Raw genomic sequence first — 18,339 nt, forward strand, 5'->3', positions numbered from 1 at the left:
CAAAAGTATTGTCGCTTGTGTACAAATTGACCTGAAGTGCCGCTGAAATATATTTCTTTGCAAGATTTATTTACAAGAAATGGCTCATTTTAATCCCAACAGCTTTTGTAATAATGTTGTTACTCAGGAGATGAGGTAACGTTGCACTTTGTAATTCACTAGTAATCGTTAAATGAAGGCTATAACAATATTATGATAGTTCCCATATACCAAGTAGTAACGTTCCATCCTAACGGTTAAAACATCCTTTTCTGTGTGCTGTCTTGTTACACATGAACAAAGGAAACCAAAACGGGGGCGGTCACTGAGGCACGGGGGAAGCCAAAAGAGAGTACGTTAATAGATCATTTGCACATTAGTAGATTGGCTTCTAAAAAGAAGCCTATTAATTTTAACTGGTTTGTTTTTTGTCACGGCATTAAGTTCTTGGGTGTGTTAGTATATATAATATAAACTGTTTTTCAATGTCATTTTCATCAATTGTTGGTGACTTGAGCACAGGAGCTTCTAACTGGAATATTGTAATTCAGTATACTAACTTATACACCATTCTTATGCAAAGACAGTGAACGAATGTGTTTCTCATTTAACCATTTTTCAAACACTACTATTATACTGTACACCACAAAGTAGTTTCACAGAAGAGGCTGATCAGACACACAATCCTCGATGATGGCTTTGCTTTAAGATCTGTGCAGAACAGAAGAAGAAAGCTTGTTAGTCCTCCAACCTGTCCTCGGTTAACAATAGGTTACCCCAGTGTAGTCCACCTTGTCTCTAGGACCGTATTGCACTGTGTAAATAGAATATATAAGTATATAATAATCATATATTATACTATATATAATATATATGTGTTGGGTGTTGTGGTGTTGGTGTTGTGTTGGTCCCTCAAGATTTTTTTGCTCCACTATGACTCCCCAAGTTCATTATGCCGGCGCCAAACATCAATATTGGAATCATGGACAACCGTTCACCAGTGTCTTCAACATGACCTAAGTGGGAAAACCACAAACCACAGCTTTCCAGCTATGTTTCCATGAATTCCTTACCTTCCCAAGCTGTACCCTTAAATCAGCTTTCAACCATGGAACCCCTTTTAGTGATGCGGACTGAACGCTATAGCCGGACGTTTAATAATATTTAATAATTATCACAGTTTATTGATCTCCAGTGGGAAATTACAATTATACACTCCTTTTTTGTTTTGAGATCACCTACACATAGGCCTGAAAAACCACACCACACACACCAGAACAAAAAAAGTAAGACCTGCTAGTGCAGGACCAGCACCCTGAGCAGGACTCTGGGGGCGCGTACAGTGCCTTGACTCAAGAGCACCATAGCACCCCAGGAGGGTGAAACTGGCATCCTCCGCTACCAATCCACACTCGTCTTTGGTGTCCGTTACTGGCGCGTGAACCATAAAACCCACCGGTTGCTCCAACCCAGAATTCAAATCATCCTGACAAAGTACTGGGGAGAGTAGCTTTTTGGAACAGGCCGCTAAACTACCTATGGCACATAACCAATCCAATTTGTGGGGGCCCCAATATAATACCACAGTTTTTGATCACCCGTAATAGCATGTAGACCAGAAGCGCCGCCAAGTTTGAGTCAGCGAGCCTCAATGAGTTAGCTTATTCTTTGATGAGTTTAGAACGTTAGCAGCCTGACTCGGGAGGAATACAGGGCTGTTACAACAGCATGCTTTAACAAAGGTTTACAATATGACAAATTGTCAAGTAACTGTGTAGTGGCGGCGTCTGAATCTAGAATCTGCAAGACTTAATCTTTTTAGCATTCAACATTGACAACAGTTTAATTAGGAGAGAAGAACTTTGAAGAAAGAGCAACCAGTTCAGCCCTACCTTAGCACCTGCCTAACCAGCTCAGTTTCTTCGGTTGATTAAATCAGTTGATCTTTTGCCTGTGTTACTCTGCTGTCTTTACGTGCTTCACAGAGTAGGAAGGCCATGCAACCTGAATTGTCTTACCCCTGCTTGAAAGGAAGCCGAACCGTTTTTGGTTAAGGAGATACTCTTGCGTTAACTGGATGAGAAGTAGAATGACCAACGGTCTCCTCCTGTCCAAATCCATTTAAACTTCCCAACTCTCATGATTTGGTCCCCAATATTCCCTGTAAAAATGCTTCAACATAACTTGTATGTGTGCGGGAACGGATGACGAGGGGCAAAGCAGATCCAGCTATCTTTAACAGTCTGGAGGACAAGGTCCGTACTTTGACTAGCAGTCCCCTGATCTATTGCTGTAGGCTCAACTGTTACCTGGTCACAACGCCCCCCACAAAAAAACAACAAGGTAGTCCTTTGTGGGACCCCCGCCTGGCCATTTTTCCTCAACTTGTGGGGCGATCTAGAACTGGAAAAGTTTAACAGGCCCCGTCTTCATTCCACCGCAACCCTCTTCGGCCAGAGTTCTGCTGTTCAGCCAGTCCAGCGCTTCAAGCTGTGCGTGTGACCAGAGTCCTTTGTGGTTTTTGGGTCCCGGAGTCTCAGCGGGACCGTTGATCTCCAGCAGATACTTGCCAGTGCCCAACGTTCCAGAACTCCGGTCCATCTGGATTGCAAGTGAAGTAAGCACGTTGGAATGTCTTGTTGTGACAAGGACCGCCATTACCACAGTGACGCACAAAACAAAGGCCCACAAACACAAGACCTGATTCACTGGCAACACTCCTGTTTTTTGGGGAGAGCCACTGCACCCTTGGACACAACACCCCTTGCTCTTTTACTGCACTATTATACTACACTATATATAATTATCTTACTCTTGCCTTTATTAAATCTCTTTTAAAATAATCCTGTGTCATGTCTGTGCTTTTGGACCCACCTCCAGTGCCTTGCCATAACAGATCCTTTTAGATGTCTCCCTCACGTTGCCTTGGCATGTGTCCCCAAAGGTTATAAATGCCCATGAAACCAAGCCAACACACGCTTGAAAATTAGGTTTTAAAATCATGGCAAACGAGGGAAGGAGCGTTCTGCTTGTTGCTAATGAACAATCTGTTTCAAGACAAGAAAGAATTTCTGCCAAATGTAGGCTTGTTGGCAGACAGGTCTGGGGATGAATGACGAGCGGTTATTAATTAATTTGACAATTGCTATAACAAGTAACACTCTCAGAAGATTATTGCTACAAATCATTTTTTCTTGTAATCTCATTTAACACCCCGCCTTTGGCTTTGCTTTTCTCTGCAAATTCTTAATTCTTCTTTTCCCTTATTACATAAATAAGTGTCCGGCCGCCCTGCCCTATCTCTCCATTCGGTCTTACTTCCAGTTTTTTCCTTTTACATTTCTTTAAAGTCTCTTTTTTCTTCTCTGGCTATTATTTACAGTTAACTTTTTCTCTCTCTCTCTTATTTCCTCTTCTAATCTGTTCTCTCAGGAACTATGGTTTTTCAGTGCCAGTCATCCAGTCTGAGGGCCACAAAAGGCCTGGGAGCCTGAAATCGTTTACCTCTCTCAGGCGGGAGATACCGAACCACCTTCTCTGCTGGTATCAACACTCTTACAGTGACAATCTCTTTCTCTGCCTCTTTTTCTTGTTCGCTAACACTATTACTCCACCATCTGTCCCTCTCCATTTTTGATTTTCTTTTCTCATCACCACCATATGCCCATCTCTCAACCTTTTCTTTCCCCTATTTTACTTCACTTTCACAGCAATATTAATTTCAAGTGTTTTGTACCCTAGTTCGAGATACTAAGTCAATTCATGACGTCATTATCCTAGCGTTGTACAAGAGTGAAAGCAGACTGATGGAAAATCTGCTCAACACTGGAAATAAATTGGAGACAGTGGTGAGATAGCTCAGGAACTCTTGGAGAAGAAAGAACCAAAAAACTATTAACTCCTTAGAATTTGCTCGTCTTTGCAACTCTGTCAAACGCACACACACTCACACACGCCGCTGTCCCATGCAAACTCACTGTTCCCACACCTATAGGCAGCTTTAGCTTGCTACCTGGTCGTTGTTGCTACAAGTGTGAAAATTACTGTAAACCCAGCACACACATCCCTGACATACTGTAGGCTACATGGTTCTCACTTCTCAACCTTTTCTAGTAGCGACCCCTATAAATAATGAGGTTGGTGTTTGCTAAAGCCCCCCAGCCCTAGCCTTGCCCAATGTTGCTCTGGGCTCTTGTTGATTTTTTTTGCATTTGTGACCTTCCCCACCCTTCGCCCCCCGAACTGCATTTAGACCATTTCTGTTTTACACATGAGCTTTGAACATAACACATGGAATGTCCAAACTCACACAGTGATGTAAAACCATTTCCCAGTCTAGAATATGTTTTTATAATTTTTTCTCCCAACCCCTGGCGACCCCCCAAAAACTATCTCACGACCCCCAGGTTGAGAACACTGGTACAGTCCAATGTCCTCACCTCAGTGCCAGGCTGCTTTTGTCTTTGACTTCCAACCATGAACTGCAAGGTACATTTACATGTAGGATATTGTCATGGTATATCTTTCTCGTTTCCTTTTAATTTGGAAGTTTTCCTCCTAGTCTTGGCTTACTTCCGTCTTGGTTTTCCCGCCTGTTCAATTGTTCTGCCTCACCCTGATGTTTGTCACCTGTTGTATCATCTGTCGCTCTTGTATTTTTTTAAAGATTTTTTGGGGGCTTTTCCCTTTATATATTGGATAACATTTAGGGGGAGAGAGATGGGGATGACATGCCAAAGGCCGCAGGTTATTCAAACCCGTCCGCTGCAGAACTCAGCTCTACTGGGTGAGCTAGAGGCCACCGCTTGCCTCTTGTATTAGTGTCTGTGTTCCCTTGTCGATTGTCAGGTCACTGTATTGTCTCCTGCGAGTGCTATGTATTAGTCTGCTGTTTTGTCTCCATGTTGCTGATTCCATTCTTCTTTGATACTTTGTTTTTGGATTACCTTGCCTGCTGTGTTTTGTTCACCTTTTGGGCGGGACAAACCATCTCCAATGAAAAAGAACTCTCTACAGAGTTTCCATGATACCTCACACATGGTCTACATCAAACGGTAATTAGTTATAAAAAACGCGTGGCTTTAGCATAGGAGGGCGGGCCAAACCACCAACAAATGACCAATGACAAGAAACTCTGATGAGTCAATGATACCTCCACAAGACTGAACATTAAACAGTTCAAAAGTTTAAAAGGGGAAGTGTCCTGAGTTCATGTTAATGGTTACGTATAGGGGACGGCTCAGTGTCACATGTAGACCACATATACGTTTGAGTAAATGGATGATGTTTGTCACATAAGGCTGATATCCTATGACCAAAAATCAATTTTGGCCTAAAAATGTCCTCAGGCTGGACTCTGTCAATCATAAGAAATTTTGCCAAATTGGACAATGTACACTAAAGTAGCTTGGATCCAAGCTGTGCAATAAGTTGGGACGCTGGTAACCCCAACCTGAGGAAGTAATAGGGCGGTCAGGAGCACTTTGAGGAACTCCTAAATCCAGCTAATACTCTGACTCTAGTCAGAGGCAGAGCTGGCGGAGGATAAGATTCTCGTCAATTTCCCTGGTGGAATTCACTGAGGTAGTCAAACGCCACAGTGGCCAGCCCCAGGATTAAGGAATGGCAGACCGTGGTGGTGGTTCCCCTGTTCAAAGTGGGACCAGAGGGTGTGTGCCATACAGGTATCACACTTCTCAGCCTCCCAGTAAAGTCTACTCCAAGGTGCTGGAAAAGAGATTTGGCCGATAGTCGACCTTCTGGTTGAAGTGTGACAATGGGGATTCCCTCTGGTAGTGGAACAAACAGACCAACTCTTCACTCTCGCAAGGATCCTGTAGGAGCCTGGGAGTATGCTCAACTACACTACTACAGGTGTTTTGTGGATCTGGAGAAGCTGTATGACCCGGTCCCACAGGAGATACTGTGGGAGGTGTGCGGGCGTATGGGGTCATTGCAGTTTGGTGTGCTGGGTATCTCTCGCTGCGCTTTGCAGATGATGTGTCTGATGCATCATTGGCCTGTGAGCTTCAGCACTCACTGGATGGGTTTATGGCTGAGTGTTGAAGGCTGGAGATATCAGCACCACTAAATCTGAGGCCATGGTTCTCACAGGAAACAAATGGAGTGCCTTCTTCATGTAGGGAATGAGTCCTACCCCAAGCAAAGATTTAAAAAACCTTGGGGTGTTTCTCTGGAATGAGGGGACCATGGAGCGGGATATGGTCGAGAATCAGCGCAGCGGTTTCAATTCAATTTATTGCACCATTGTGACAAAAAGAGAGCTGAGCCAGATCGCAAAGCTCGATCTACTGGTTCAATTTCCGTTCTACCCTCACCTATGGTCATGTAGGTTGGGTCATGATATAAAAAACAGGGTAATAAAATGACAAATTCTGGGATCGGAGAAATGCTCAGGTTGTTTGAATTTCTTTAATCAATCACAATTGTCTGGGGGGCATTAATCTCCGGAGGCAGTAACGGTGGCTCCACAAAAAAGTTTGCAAAAGAAACCCCATACATATAGAATATTAAATAAAGTTAACTGTTCACACAATATAGTAACATGAGCTATTTAAATTACTGGAAACATTGGGAACGTAATTTGCTCTAGTTATCGCTGTGTACTTATTCCACAGCAATCCTCTCCAGTCAGTTCCAAATGTCCCGTTAGGTAGTAAAAGCCGTAAAACAATTCTTAAAATTTTACAATCATCACCAAAAGAATTTCCAAATTATCTTAAAACCTGCCATTTTCAAAACATCACACAAAAAAGTACTAAAAACCAAAGCTCAAGGATCGTAGTTATAAATATCCAAAATAAATTATGGTTGCTAACAATCTTCCAAGGAACCCACATGTATAATCTGTTGGAGGCCCTTTCTCTGCTGCACAGTTACTGTAATTATTATAATTTACAGCTAGCGCCAGGGCCTGCAGTCAGGCATATACTGGTGAATAATCTTCTTCTAGTCCTGTTATGCTCCTCCAAGATTTATGATTTTTACAAATCATGTGGTCACAAGAACCCCAAGACACTAGTGTCTACAAAGTTGAACTTTCTAACCTCAAGCCATTTGGTCACACTGTGTCAATTTTTATGTCAATTATTTGACAGGGATCTGGTTCATGATTGAAATTAAATTAAATTTATTCCCAATATCATGTGTAGAAAAGATGTAAAATGATTTAAGTGAATTGTTCTTTGAGATTTGAGTTCACGAAACCTTCAAGCCACACCTGATATGCTGTAATTATGGATTCATCCAAATCCTAAATAATCTCTTATAATAATAATACTGTGTTTACAACTCACTTCCTCTCATATGCAGTGGCGATCTAACACCTTAACTATTGGCATGCTGCCAATTCTGCAAACACACCACACACACACACACACACACACACACACACACACACACACACACACTATCATGTACATAGGTTTGTTTGGGTTCAATATAATGCAGTCCAACATCACTAACCTCATAAACCATATTTTTTGGTAATAGTGATATTTCTACATGGCAAATAATTTACTAGTAAGTATTGTTAGAGTCATAGAAAACCAACAGACCCAAAAGTCATGACATGCATGCTGCTCAGTCTGTGAATTACTCTGTAATTGAAGAGGCATGTCAAAAATGCAGTGGTGGGTCAATTAGTTAATGATTGATTCTGTGAAGAAAAAGGTGTCAATTATGACCCATTTAAGGAAGGAAGCAAATGTTTGTCATGCTGGTCATAGTGTATTTCACAATGAAATACTCGTTCCAGACATTGCTCTGAGGAACGTTGGACTTGATAAAAACGTTGATTGCAAGGGGAAAACATATAAAGTGCAGAAAAATATAGGCTGCTCAGCCGAAATGACTTCAAATGCCTTGAAATGGCATCCAAAGCCTTAACAAACGTGGGAAAAAAACAGTCACTACCATTGATGGACAACAAAATAGCAAAGGCTCAACCAATGGCTCTCCAGGGAAATCAGAGAAGACTTAAAGTTACCTGTGAGTACTGTTACGATCAGAAGAAGGCCATGTGAAGCAAAGCTACCAGCTAGAAGCTCCCCCCAATGTCCCATGCTGAAAAAGACATGTACTGAATAGGTTGAATTTACCAAAGGAGAAATGGAGCACATTCTGAGACGATGGGAGCAAAATTGTTCTTTTGGGTCTAGGGCCGCGACATTTGTCCAACCCCCCATGACACTGAATTCAAGCCACAGTACACAGTGAAACAGTAATGTATAGTGGTGCAACATTATGCTGTGTTTCATCATACTGTGGTGTTGGGCCTATTTATCACATACCAGGTCAAGGATCAGTTTCAATAGATCAAAATACTGAAGTGGTCATGTTGCCTAATGTATTGATTAAGCCTTTTTGTATTGATTTTAGTGCCACACTCTGTGCTTTTCTCTTTCCATCTTCATTTTGGAGTAAGAAGTGTATGCAGGGTTTAAAAAGGTTTTGAAAGTTTTTTTTCTTCTCTCCAACCTTTACTTTCCCGTAGATTAGCTTTACCTGCCTAGCTACCATTCATTTTTTATTTCTTCAAGTGGGGGGCCATGCATACCCACGCCTTGGACCCCCAATTTGCTAAATCCACCACTCCTCATATCCTATAAAAACGTGATCAAAATCCACTATAAGACTCAAAGCCTTGATGAGTGTATGACTGAAGTGGAAAAGCAATGTATAGTTTAAATAAATAAAAGTGTATCTGTCTGACCTCCATCTCTATACAAAAATTAATTGATTACAAGCCATAAAAACGGCCTTACAGAAAAAAACTTTGTGGTGAGATAAAACAATGTTTAAGTAATGTTCTAATTTTGATACAATTGGTCCCATAAACAGGAAAGTATTGCAGTGGCAAATATTTCCATCAGTGGATGAAGCCTCTATACTATACCCTGTAAAATAAAGTACACGAGCACCTTTGGGCATGCTCTACTTGGCCCAGTTGCCTGAACCATGGTCCCAAGCACAATTGTCCCCTGTCCCCCCTGGTCCGCACTCACAATGCCATAAAACATATAGGGCCAGAGCATGCTTATGTCATTACATTGCAGGACTCATTACCGTTCATCTCTAAGGTAAGAACCAGACCCCACGTTTAGGCCTTGTGATCACACTGATGTGCACCGTGCCCAGTCCAACCAACGGACAGCCATTGACTGTAACTTGTAATGGACAGAGCATTTGGTTAGGCAAAGTAGTAAAAATTGGAAGGCCGTAAACTTGCATTCTTCTGAATTCCAGCAGGGGCAAAACGTGCAGTGTGTCCATAGGACAGAGGCTGGTTGTTCCGTGTTCTTGTTAAACCATCTTACGCTATTTTGCGCTAGTTATTTGAAAATTTTAGTGTCCTAAAATGGCTTATTCCGCGTTAGGTTTACTACAATGCACTTAAGGAGTCAGCTTTTAATGTTCTGGTAAGTAATGTCACATTTAGTTTTAAGCCTGTTTTTCGTTAGAGGATATATGGTTGCACCTTGCTAACCAAGCTAGCGGCTAACATTTTGCTGTACAAACATAGACTGTTGATTAGTGATTATTAAAATGTATTAGAGTCTAACTTTGCATAAAGGTCCCCCGGGGCTGGTAACAATAACCGATTTTCACCGTTCCTGTGGTGGTGTTGGGTTATCAATGCTAATGTAATGGTACCGTTAGCTTCATCTCAAAGCTTGTATGTACCTTAGTGTCAAATTAACCAATGTTAAGCTGACATTTGTTAAGCTTTTCATTTTATTTTAAATATTTGGTTTGTTTTTTGGCGCCGTTTAATACACACTTATTTAATAAAACCCGTCAATGACATGCTATAGTTCAGGTTAACATATTGTAATATTACTGTTACATGTGGCTTGTTTTCAACCTGCCAGCAACTACAGATAAGTATTTACACAATGACCAAGCTCTATTGTGCACTATTGTCCATCTTATAAGTCAACCTGTTGAATGTAACTGTTTGTTCACAGACAAGCAAGTTCATTTCATGGCACTAATAAGATCGTAGACCTAGATTTTATAAATGTACCTTTATTTGGCTGTGTTTTGATAGATCCTTAGTGGTCCTGCAGCCAAATTCCTGCATGAAGCACCAGGCTTATTCAAGTGTGACTATGTAACATCTTTTCTCCAGCCTCATAATACATTATTTTAGACTGTTATGACCTAAACAGACATGCTGTTGCTGAGTTATTAACACTGTTGATGCTGTAACACTGATGTCTTTCTTAGAGTTGACTAATTGTGCTCTATTAAATATGAGGACCTTCTGTTAGCACATAAGTCTATTGAAATGCGTATTCCCAAAATGTACATATCACAAAAAGTACGTTTTGTTTACAATTGCATACAATACACATGTTCTAGAATAACATTTGACAGTAGGAGTTAGTTAAGACTATAATATTGCAAGTCCCCAACTGAAGCATACTGACATTTATGTGCGTGCTCTATATATTTAACTCAACATCCCATAACGCCTTTTGTCTTCTCGTAATTGAAAAAGGTATCCACACTGAAAACGAATGACCAGTGCCTGTGGCGTATTTGGTCTCATTCATCTGTTAACTATGGCCCCCAATGGCGAGAAATGGTGATTAGGTGTAAACCAAGCCCGGGTATCTTGCTTGCCTTTGAGAAAATAAAAGCTCAGATGGGCTGATCTGGAATCTTGCTCCCTATCTCGCCCGCCCTAGAGAGAGAGAATCACCTACCTTGAAGCTACCAAGCTGTGGAGACCATAGACAATGAAAATGGAAATGGTGAGGCTTGACTTGGACGTGACTTTGTGACATGAGCAACCTGTCTGAAAGTTGTAAGTCTTCTGGTAGCTGTGCTATGAGAATTCCCATCATTCCAATCACCAGAGACGAGAGCTACAGTATGTAAGGAGATACATAGGCACAGGCTAATTATGGCTAACTAAAATTCAGGATAACATTAGTGTTAAATTTAAACAGCTAATGTGAGTTGAAACTGTCTGTGAGCTTTCCGGACTGTACATAACTTTCTAGTGGCGACAGAGGTATGCCTATGTATAACAAAAACGTGTTACTGTGACAGCTATGTTTGGTTTGATGCCCAGATAGCTGCAGAGACCTTGAGAAGAAACTAGCGGGCCGGACATCTGTTGGTTTGGGCTGGGGTGGACTGTGGTAGAAAAGACTTCTCACATTCTTTTCCCACTCCTCGCAGAAAAAGCAGCCCTGGATGTCCTCTTTATCACATATGGCGCAAGGGCATGGGGAAAGTCAGCAGTGCCAAGCTTCTCACTGTGATGAAGGAGGACCTGCACCAGCTTTACCTCCTGCAACCTGGCAGGAAGATCATGTTTTCTATCTACCAAAGGTGCCAGTGGAAGGATGGGCCAGTTATGCAAAAGATAGACAAGGCCCGGGAATCGGTCAACCGTTATGGCTACATTTGTTCCTAGCGCAAAGTACCAAGATACAACACCCTAACATATACATGACAGTCCTTGGCTATTTTTGGGGAGGAAGTTAGTTCACACAAGGGAAATTATGTTTTTAAGTACATTACCTAATTGCGTTAAAGGTCACCTTCAATTGCAGTGAATTGCTTACATTAAGCATGGTGACTGCTCTTGAATGGGGCCTTTGGGACCCATTTACTTAGGCCTAAACATAGCCCTGACTGTTATGGCTGATGTAGACTGTTTTATATGTTTTATCCCAATTTAATCTAACTGGTGTGAGAACTCTACGTGTTGTATAGTTTTATATTAAATCCTACTGACGAACATGTTAAGTATCCCATTAAACCAAGCAAACAAGCAAACCCACAATCAAACAGGACTTTTATTCTTGTCAAAGAGTAATGTTTTTTTTTAAGTAAAGTGAAAATACTCCGACATGTTTCAGTCATTCATTTTAGAAACATGGTCTTAAGAAAGTCAAAAGACAGAATTAAAAAAAAAAAAAACACTAAGGAAAGTCTGACATTCAGGAGACTAGTTACTGTGATTCTACTTTTACATCAGTGATCACAGGCAAAAACATGGCGCTTAGTGCACAGATGACACAGTTCAACTGCAACATCAGATGTCCAACGTATGCAGAAAGAGTTGATTCAAGTATACACCTCCATTCATGCATCACCAGCATGGCCACATTTGTTTTTGTAGCTAATGTTTGCATGGTGATATCTTACCTTTTAATGGACTTTAACTTTTTTGTGTAGATCCTATCCCTTGTAGCAAGCAGCCAAAGTTCCAGTGAACCCATATGTATATGTGTGTACAAAGCATAGACTTAAATAATGGACGTAGCATCAGTGGCAGTGCCTACCCATTGGTTTGTGGACTACCATTTTGAGATTGCAGTTGGCTGTGGTCCATCTGGGGATTCTGGAGTGTGACCCGGCTAACGGTTGCAATAGCTAGCTAGCTCAGTTGGCAAGTTCCAATACAACGAATCCCATTGATGGGTTGGGATATGGCATTTGACCTTGAGTGTCCAAGTGTTAGGAAGCCAATTGGTCAGGGGATAGGACCTGTACAAATAGGTTACGTTCCTTGCATAAGCATCAGATGCCTGGCCAATAGTAGCTATTGAGGGCGGGTCTTGGCGTGACTAATAGTGGTGAAAAGAATATTGCGGCAAGGTGCTACCAGGCAGTAACAAGACATTTTTAGGCGACTAAAATGTTCCAATTACTTTCTAAACACACTGTGAGAGAATCAAAGTTTTTAAGATAAAAACTCGGACAACAACTTAAAAAAAGTCTATTTTAATGCACACAGTGCCTGGATATGCTGGCAAAGTCTCCATCCTGATTGACAGGGTCCGTGTAGCTACAAAGCATACGCTGTTTATGACTATTTTTGGAGCCATGGTGAACGTCAACCCCTCTGGTCATTTGAAATAATACAGGTTTAAGACATTTCCACATTGGCTTCACTTTTTAAGCCCACAAGTCAACTATGGATTCTATGCAGTTTCCTTCACTGTTGACTGTGACGTTTGAATTGTCACTGATGCAGCAACAATATATCCCACTACAAGACAACCCCTAAAATGAAATACCATCACATAAGAGATCATTGAGGAGAAAAAGGCAAGAGATGGTCATAAAAGCTGGTTGTCCAAATGGATGTCCATGATCAGTAAGTATATAAAGTTCTGTAGCTGTATTTATTCCCAAGGTCCTTCATTTGCATTACTGAGGCATCGGTGTGCACAAAATTGATGTTCTTGTGGGAGCTGATAGGATGTCTAAATATTGGCCTCCCTGTATATTGGATTCAGGCTGCTGGTGTAACTCTTGATTTCACAGCAGACTAACTCATGTTGAAGGAAAAGCTTAAGCTGTAGCAGTGCTAGATTTAGTTGTGAGAGTCGATCTTTGGAACTTGCTTGTGCGCTTTCACAGATGCATCTAAACATCTGGGTGGACTGGTGGTGTCTGGAGTGAATTGTGGATATCACTAAGCATTTGGCAGCATCTGATGAGCCTGGGGGAAAGTAGACCAAATGTCAAATTATTGTGGTTAACATACACAGACAGGGTGCAATTTTCCCATGTGGATTTCCCCCTTTCTAGATCAACAAATCCCTGAATCTGCTGAATTATTTTTATCCACCCCCCACCCTCTCCCACCCCTCAAAGTGATCAATGCACTTCACCAAAAGACCATATAGTATATACCTAAAATGGAAGTATATTAAACAGCAAAGCGATATCAGTGTTAACACAAAGTGCCATAGACAATACAATCTGAGCAGCGGTTGCTGGTTGTATTTAGCAGCACATACAGAGCTATATGACGCCGCTTCCAGCAGCAGTTGTTTAGGCGCCAATAGGTACTGTGAGGCGGGTACAGGCACCGCCAGATACAGTCCTTTTAGGCACCATGGTAATTGAGTTCTAGCCAGAAAACGTGACCGTCATGCATCAACAGTTCAGTTTAGGCCCAAACGACTAGTTAAGTGAAGAGATTGTGGTTAAACAAAATGTTTTCACCCAGGAAAGGAGTTTGTCGCAAAGTGAACTCTATTGTCTGGCTTGAAAAGGCGGGGCTACTGATTTGGTAGTCCCGCATTGTTAGACCTGTCTCCACAGGGCTCTGGAGAGAAAAAACAACAATCTGGGTTTTTCTTTTCTTTAACCCTCACCAGTCTTTCAACATTTCTGGTGAACACACAGAAACACACATTGTATACCATTGTGATGTTTCTCCACTTAGCGACGGTGAGTCTGCAAAATAGTCTCAGGAAGGAACTTGTTTTAGTGGGACATTTGCCCCGCAAAAGGAAACCCACATAAATTATTTAAATGAAGTAAATGTTCACTCAATACAGCAACATGGCTATTTTAGTTAGATGTAAATGGTTAAATGAATTTGCTCATACCAGTGTATCACCATGTTCTTTTGTTGATAGCAATCCCACAAATTGGTCCCAAAACTTCCCATTTAGATAGTATAGATAGATGTAATGCCATAAACATATTCCCCGAAGTAACCATGCAGGCCTGCCTTTTTGCACGATTCCAATTTTCTTCAAAATCTTGCCATTTTCAGCACGTGAACTTGCTAGCAGGAATTTGTTGTTATTTCTGAAGCCAAGGGATTTTGAAACAACAACACACAGAAGGAAGAGATCCTGGATGCCCTGGAAATGTACTTCCGTTGGTACAGACTACTGATTTGTTGCTGTTAAATCAGTGTCTCAATTGGCTACTCACTGATTGAGACTGTTCACATCCAACCGAGCTAGATATCAGTTGCTCCTTTTCCAATCCAAATTCACATTTAAACCTACATCTATGATACAAATGTAAAAAGAACACAAAAGGTTGAGAAACAATAGCCTAAAGTAATATAGAAAAGAAGAACAACAGTTCCAGCTACAGCAAGAGACTCAGGTGAAGCAGAATATCCTTTTTTTTCTGATCTCTTGTCAAGTATCAATGAATTCATGATGTCCGACAACATCAAGCTGTAGCTGTGAATGCTGGTTGAGTCCAGGACACCAGTTACTGTGCTGATACTGATACTAGCTACAGAAACATCAAGTCTGTGTAGACTGTGGCTTTAGGCTGCAGTTACACTGTAGGGAAGAACGTGGACAAACAGATTTTAATTAACAAAAACAGTTGCATTTTCACTCTGAACGGAAATGTTGGGGATTTATTTAAGCGAAGTGGACGTGCGTTTTGTTTCATTGTCCCTCCTGCCTGGACAGAATGAACAGATCTGTGTACTAAAACCTACAGTTTAATTATGTCACTGTTCCCACAACTTCAATATTTGGCAAAATATCATGAATGGTAGATAGGTGTTCTTCATATGATTGCTGCAGGCTATATGTCTTGGGGAATAATAAGAATAATGATATAAGACGAAAAGAATAACAATTTATTTAAGGCGCCGTTCTTGACACCCAAGGTCACTTCACAACCAACAGTCATCAAACATCGTTAAAATTATAGTCAATAAGTAAATAAAAGTCAGTCAGTCATCCATAAGCCCTTGAAGAGATATGTTTAAGTCTGTTTTTAAAGTCAGTAATTGAGACACAGTGTCTGATGTAGCCTGGCAATGAATTCCAGGGCTTGGAGGCAGTGTAGCTGAAAGTCTGAAAGTCTTGAACAGAATTGCCGTCATCGTGAAGCGGTATCTCGCGGTTGGGTATATACCATGCACTACCATTTACATATCTAGAATATATTGTTTCCAATTATATGATGTTTCTATAATACAACATGTATTTCACATCTGTTCTTATGTGGGTAAGGCCAACGCACATCCAAATAATTCTCTTCATGACCCACAGGTTGTCAGTGTCCATGGGTTTATGGCAACCCGACCCCCTAACTGATAGCCCCAATATATTTACATCTTTGTAAAACCACCATGTTTCACCTGCATAAAATAGATATAAACACAGATAATGGTGCAATTACTTAATACATGGGTTTGCTGCCTGGTCGGATGAATAAACAGCTGTTTTCTAGTCCCACCATAGACATTTAGCACCTTGCTGTTTTGCACCATTGCAAACAAACATGCAATGTGAAAGTTGGGATTGGAGAGAGCACTAATGGTCTATGACTAAGCATGACGGTTGAACCTAACAGCCTATTACTCTGTAAATCAAAGGAAACCGCTTATGAAGTTTACTTTGACTATCAAAAATCCTTTATCACCTGTAACTCTGTAATAAAAGTAAGTAACAGGAAGTCTTTATATCATAGATATAATATTATATCATATATATATAAATAAAGTGCAGATGACAAAGGATTTTATCTCGTTACATTACAACACTGCATACTGCTATGTGTGCAATGACTTACATTTATTTTGTTAGCAGCTAATGCAATTAAGACCAGTTTTTTTTTTTTTTTTACAAAGCATATTGCCTGTGCGCCCACAAATTATATTTGATGACTGCCTTACTTGAGTATTGCTATTTAATAGTGACCATATTTCTGCATATGCAGAGAAGGAATATGAACTAACAGGATCTCCACAACACACACACACACACACACACACACACTGCATGTGTTGTGGAGCTATGATTTGTAATATTCCGTTCTAAAGAAGACAATGTAAAAATATGTCATTCAATAAACTACAGTCAATCTACACACTATCAGATACATCCATCTTTAACGGGTTGCAAACTATTGCTCATTGTACAGCTATTTTCCTTTTGAAACTAAATACAGTATATAGATCAAATAGCAAAGACAGACAGATTCTGAAAGTCACAGGCTCTTTGCATAAAACATACTGTAAGTCTGCAGCTTAAAGTTTATGTACAACGCAAAAGCACTACTTTCATATTCCAAAGCTGAGTGCTGATCTGTGTTGTTGTCTGAACTCTTGACCACAGAATTGCATTTGGATTGGGATTTAAAAGATTTGGCTTGCTCTGCAGTGAAAACATGTTTGCTCTGTCTGTACAACGTCCAGCCACAAGTAAATCCAAGGTTTTGGAATCTGCTGAATCACTGCAAAGCCATAACCTTACAGCATTACTCCCCCTCAAGGTTGGCCAGAGGCAGAGTTTTGATACATATGTATTTAGGGGGTTCACCCCTCAGGACACAGTACTTAGTGTTGACCTGAGAGACGATCACGTCGTTTTTATTTTATTTTCCAGTTCTTTTTCACAAATGTCTGTACATTTTGTGTCTGGCAAACTCTGAGAATCTTAATCTTAAAGAGCTACATTGTGCAAGATCTCCTATCTAGTCGGTGAAATTGTAAATGACAATGAATATTACTTTGTAGCCGCTCCATTCCGACGCGCATTTAAACTCCTACAGTGGCCGAACGCAAAATTAGAGTCTGTAACAGTTCCTTCCTGTGTAATAATAGTTTTTTATTTTGGTATCATTTCATTGCCAACATCAGCTATTAGGTTCCCAAACTTATCAAGTTAATGCTAGTAAGTATCAGTGCTATGTATTCTGTATTTGTACAAGATAATGGTGTAAGGAAATGTTCACAGCGTAGGAGAGAAGCAACAGAGAGAACAACACTGCTATTATTCTGACATGCCCCTTTCAATCCAGATTCAATTACACAGAATGAGCAGCATGCATGTCATGTCGTTGGTTTTCTATGACTACAACACTTACAGTAATTATTTGCCATGTAGAACTTACACGTCTACCAAAACATGTGATTTATGAGGTTACACAACACAACTGTATATACAAACAAAAAACACTGGGTGATCACACAGGATTTACTATGTTTATATATGTATTGGGTAGGGATAGACCCGAGTACTCGGCTGAAACGAGTATCCGGTATACGGATAAGCACTTTGGCGAGTACAAGTATTATCCGAGTAATTGAGTCAATATCCGTACTCGATTGAATACAACTCCTCACTGGCCACGCGCTTCTGGATAATCAACAGCGCCCCCCCCCACCCCCCCCGCCTACAACACGCTCGCTCAATCACACACACACAGAACATGAGAAATGCGCTCCCTCGGTCTCTCTCTCTCTCCTCTCCCTCTCTCATCTCTCTGCTCTCTCTCTCTCCCTCCACCATCATCAGGGTCTGCAGATCTGTTCCGTTAACGTTTAGGGGTTTCTTCAGCTTCAGGTTTGTTTTTTAACTTCGGTTGTAGTCTACATAGTAACCGTAATTTCTGGTGAACTGGGTTTAGTCCTTACATAGTACCAGTAGATTTCTGGTGAACGTGGGTTTGTAGTCCTTACATAGAACCGTAGGTTCTTGGTGAACGTGGGGTTTGTAGTCCTTACATATAACCAGTATATTCTGGTGAACGTGGGTTTGTAGTCCTTACATAGTAACCAGTAATTTCTGGTGACGTGGGGTTTGTAGTCCT

The sequence above is a fragment of the Etheostoma spectabile genome, chromosome 20, assembly GCF_008692095.1.
Source record: "Etheostoma spectabile isolate EspeVRDwgs_2016 chromosome 20, UIUC_Espe_1.0, whole genome shotgun sequence".
NCBI lineage: Eukaryota > Metazoa > Chordata > Actinopteri > Perciformes > Percidae > Etheostoma > Etheostoma spectabile.